Raw genomic sequence first — 5,438 nt, 5'->3', positions numbered from 1 at the left:
TGTAGATGCCACAAAACCATAAGCCTTCTGTCTTTCCTTCAGCAGCAAAATAGAAATTTCCCCAATTAAAAATAGGAACACCATCAAAATCTTCTTTCCATAAGTAAAGGCATTCCAATGAAAAATTATAAAATCTGGAAGGGACGGCAGCCTCACATGGCTACTGCAGCCTTAGGGTGTCAGTTCTGGGTGTCCCGCCCAGAACATTTCTTTCTGCTCTAATAACTGATTGGTGTGTCCATTTAAATAACAAAATGGAAACCGATCAGCCAGAGGAAACCTTCCCCAAGAAGGAAACCAATGGGGAATTTGGTAAGCATCCTGCAGAAGATATGGAAGAAGAACAAGCATTTAAAAGGTCTAGAAACACTGACGAGACGGTTGAATTACGCATTCTGCTTCAGAGGAAGAATGCCAGGGCAGTGATTGGAAAAGGAGGCGAGAATACTAAGACTCTCCGTACTGACTACAGTGCCAGTGTTTCAGTCCCAGACAGTAATGGCCCTGATCGCATATTGAGTATCGGTGCTGATATTGAAACAATTGGAGAAATTTTGAAGCAAATCATCCCTACCTTGGAAGAGGGCCTGCAGTTGCCATCACCCACTGCAACCAGCCAGCTCCCGCTTGAATCTGACGCTTTGGAAGGCTTAAATTACCAACACTATAAAGGAAGGGACTTTGTGAGTTGAGACTGATGATTCATCAGAGTCTGGTAGGAGGAATTATTGGGGTAAAAGGTGCTAAAATCAAAGAACTTCAAGAGAACACTCAAACAGCAATCAAGCTGTTCCAGGAATGCTGTCCTCATTCCACTGACAGAGTCGTTCTTATAGGAGGAAAACCTGATAGGGTTGTAGAGCGCATAAAGATCATTCTTGATCTTGTATCTGAGTCTCCCATCAAAGGACGTGCACAGCTTTATCATCCCAGTTTTTATGATGAAACCTATATGGTGGTTTTATCATAATGTCTGATGACCACTGTGGACAGCCCATGGGATTCCCAATGCGAGGGAGAGGTGGTTTTGACAGAATGCCTCCTGGTCAGAGTGAGCCTCCCATGCCTCCATCTAGAAGAGATTATGATGACATGAGCCCTTGTAGAGGACCACCTCCCCCTCCTCCTGGATAAGGTGGCCAGAGTGGTAGCAGATCTTGGAATCTCCCCCTTCCTCCACCACCACCACTTAGAGGAGGAGATCTAATGGCCTATGACAGAAGAGGAAGACCTGGAGACCCTTACGATGGAATGGTTGGTTTCAGTGCTGATGAAACTCGGGGTCTGCAGTAGATACATGGAGCCCATCAGAATGGCAGATGGCTTATGAACCACAGAGTAGCTCCGGATATGGTTATTCCTATGCAGGGGGTCATGGCTCATATGGCGATCTTGGTGGATCTATTATAACGACACAAGTAACTATTTCCAAAGATTTGGCTGGATCTAGTATTGGCAAAGGTGGTCAGCGGATTAAACAAATCCATCATGAGTCAGGAGCTTCCATCAAAATTAATGAGCCTTTAGAAGGATCTGAAGATCGGATCATTACCATTACAGGAACACAGGACCAGATCCAGAATGCACAGTATTTACCATAGAACAGTGTGAAGCTGTATGCAGATGTTGAAGGATTCTAATGCAAGGTATTTTTTATTTTTTATAGTGGGAAGCAGTATTCTGGAAAGTTTTTCTAAGACTAGTGAAGAACTGAAGGAGTCCTGCATCTTTTTTTTTTTTTATCTGCTTCCGTTTAACAAGCCAACATTCCTCTGCTTCACAGGTGTTCTGCATTTGAGGTGTAGTGAAACCTTTGCTGTTCACCAGATGTAACGTTTTAGTTCCTTACAAACAGGGTTGGGGGGGGCGTGCAAAAACTAACATGGAAATTTTGAAACAGCAGCAGAGTGAGTGAATTTTATTATTGTTCATTGTTGGTGATTTTAAACAGTTCCCTCCCCTGTAATAATTGTGAACACCTTGCTTTGTGGTCACAGTAACATTGGGGGGTGGGGGTGGGACAGGGAGGAAAGTAACAGTAGTCCACATGTCCCTGGCATCTGTTCAGCGCAGTGTGCAGAATGCTATGCTCTTTTGTAAGAAACATTTTATGATTTTTAAATCATAATTTAAATTCTAATTTAGTGAACTTAGAAAAAAGAAAAGAAAAATTATAAAATCTCTTAATTTAAACCTTGCTTACCACTCCAGCTGTGTTACTTAATCTATTCAGCTCCTCCTTTGCTTCTGAAGCATAACTGTAATTACTTTCCAGTGTGCCCTAAGTAACATTTGTTAAATAGTCTATTTTTATACCTAAAATTTGATAAAACTTTCAAAAGTGAAAATTAATTTTGCCACTCTCGTTGAACACCCTGCTTGAAGGTTTTCAACTGCTATTGAACAAGACTTAGAGGACTCATTTACGAAATGTTCGATTCCATGGCAGACACTTAAGATGATTTATAAAGTAATGTTTCAAAGTCTCAGACATTTAAAAAATTCAACTGACAGCAGAAAGAGGAAACATACTACTGTGCAGGGCTATGTCAAGCTGTTACAGCCCGTGGCAAAAAGGAAAATCAATAATACTGATTTATTTAAATTTTTGATATTTTGTTCACCATGGATGTTTGCATTAATTTTGATTTTGTAAATATTATTTTATTGTTATTTTTATCTTGATTACTGAGTTTGTGTTTTGCATACCTTTAAAATTTGAACCAGAGGCAGGTGCCTAGTCCCAGCCCTGAATTATGTTTTATATTTTACATCACCTTTCCCACATAAATATTGCACTGTAATTACTCTTTACATAAGCGTGAATATATACGTATGTTGTATAAATATATAGACAACTACCATTTCTCCTTCAATTAACACACCATTACAGCTTGTTTCATCCCAGTTTTCAATTATATGTGCACCACTACCAATTCCAAGTTCATTTCTGCGCCATGGATTTCCTAATTGGGCATGAAAATTGTTTTGCTGCTGCGTCCTACTAAAATTTATATTCATATTTTCAAACAGAAATAACTCTATATTCAACGTGAACTTTTATGAAAGTGAATTTGCAAGATATTCAAAATAGTGTCAGACGTTTCACCCTCTCCAAAATTAAGTTCAGGAAAAAAAAAATGACTTGAATTCCACCATCAGAACCAACTGATTTTCTATTTGAAGTACCTGAGGACTTCGATTTAAAACTGCCTAGGGCCAGCATGGTCGGTTGTGGAGGAGAAACCCTCTCCACCCAGCACAGGTGGAGAGAGGGGGACACCACCAGAAACCAAAAGACAAGTTTGAGATCTGAGCCGGAGTCCTCATAAACCAGGTTTCTGGGAGAGTTTGAAGGATGTAGCACCAGCACGTGGCCAGCCACAGAGTGTTTTGGGAAGTCGACTTCCTTTTGTTCCGCTTACCCCCACCCCCACGCCCCCCCCCCCACACCCCGCCATCCCTAGCCCCAGTTCCGGAGCCCAGTGATCTGAAAGTCCTGGGTAAATTTCCAAGCCAAGGGCATGTGGATTGGCTGCTCGTGGGTCGAGTGCAAACCTTCGTCCAATCAGCTGAGAGCAAGGGGAAAGGGGTGGGGCAGGTTCCCGCAGCGCAGAAAGCCGCAGCCTAGAGCGCAGCGCTTTTTCCTTAAGAGGAGCTGGGGCAAAGGCCGCGGTGGCACGCAGTGCGTGCCAAGATTCAGTGGCTTCTCCTGCAGGCTCCTCTTCTTATTGATAGCCTGTCGGACGTGATACCATTACAGTAACCAGCTCTCTGGGTCATTTAGCCAGGCATCCTGGAAGGGAAAATGTGATTGGCTCTCCCCCACCCTGAGATGACATTACCAGAATTCCCATAGGAAGCCGCTGGCCTCTGCCCTGGAGGTCTCGGTGCCACTGCAGGGCCATCACAGCTAACACTTGTAGCGCCCTTGCAGAACACTTCCCTGCCTCTTCTGCACCCCTCTCAGGGGTGGCCATGTGACAGACAATGAGATGTGAGGGGAGACTGTCAGGTGAGAGTTCTAGGAAAGACCCTTAAAGGGGGACGGGCTCAGCAACCACGTGCCTTTGGATCGTCCCTTCTCCAGGATTATGGGCACACTGCCGGAGACAGAGCAGCCAACTTGGGACCAATCGTGACAGGAAGCATTCTGGGACCCTGCTAGCATCAAGGACCCACTTTACCAGCACTGGAGTTGCCTGCCTCCGTATGTCTTTTACTCTACGGAAGGAAAAGAACCCCCAGTTTGTTTAAGCTGCTGTTTGGGGAATCATCCAGAACATCACTCCTAACGGATTTAGCATCTAAACCTCTCTTCCTGCTGAACCCAGTGCAGGGTAATTAGTGGCGCCACCAGGAGGCACATGTCCTCTCTGGGATGGTGACCCTCTTCCCCAGTAATTGTTTTCTCAGCCAAACAAGAAGCCCCAGCTCTCAGAAACAGAGCATAGTTCTCAGGAGGGAGGAGCCGCATCTCAACCCTGCAGGAGCTCCTGCTCTGAGGGGGCAGGGAGGGAAGGGACATTTATTAAGCACCTGTTATGGGGAAAAGGCTTCAGCTATCATATCCTGTTTAACATTCACAAGAATCTTGTGAGGTGTTTGTTCCATCTCATCCATTAGGAAACGGAGGGGTTAGGTGACTTGCCCAGTGTCACACAGCTAGGGAGAGGATGCCACGTAGCTGAGAATGGAGTCCAGATCACTGACTCCACAGCTCTCTTGTCTCCACTGAATGGCAGTACCCCTGCGATGAAGCAGGAGACAAATCTTCCTGCAGGCTGGGGACAGCACTTCCTGTCTTTAGGGAAATGGCTCATCCTCTCTGTAAACCCTCATGTGGGCTGCCAATCACAGGCCCTCAAGGGTTAATACAAAATCAAGTTTGGGTCAATCAGTGGTTTTCTCTGGTACTTTTTGAATTGGAATTAAGGGAAGAGGGGATGTCTCTTTATGACAGAGGAGTGGAGACATATGAGGCCAGGTTGACAGTTGACAGGAGGAAGCCAATCCCTAGCCAGAGAGAATGGTGCTGACATGCAGAGAGAAGCAACTGAGACCAGGCAGAGGCTTCTCCACCCTGAGGCAGCTGTGCCCTCCTTTGTTCCATGGCTTGGTTGGGTGAGTCCATACACTTTTTGCTTGGGCTAGTTTGAAATTGTCATTTAGCTCTAGTGGGTATGCAATGTGATACAACTGCTTTGTTAGATGGGTTGGCATTCTCTATGAAAGTGGAACGTATGCATAACCTAGGACCCAGCAATGCCATTCCTTGGTATACGCCCAACAGAAATGAGTGTGTATGTTTACCTAAAGACTTGTGTTATGGCTCGGTGCCCATAGCACAGTGGTTACTGCTTCAGCCACATACACCATGGCTGCTGGGTTCAAACCCAGCCCAGACTAAATAACAATGACAACTGCAACAAAAAAAA

General features: G+C 44.8%; 1 pseudogene; it reads left to right on the top strand.

Annotated features, from left to right (window-relative positions):
- The first annotated feature begins 254 nt into the window (after positions 1 to 254).
- LOC100961915 lies at positions 255 to 1,640 on the top strand (annotated as a pseudogene).
- Positions 1,641 to 5,438: the final 3,798 nt, after the last annotated feature.

This window comes from Otolemur garnettii, unplaced genomic scaffold (genome assembly GCF_000181295.1).
Source record: "Otolemur garnettii isolate 467f Iridium unplaced genomic scaffold, OtoGar3 scaffold00011, whole genome shotgun sequence".
NCBI lineage: Eukaryota > Metazoa > Chordata > Mammalia > Primates > Galagidae > Otolemur > Otolemur garnettii.
This window is presented reverse-complemented; position numbering and strand designations above follow the sequence as displayed.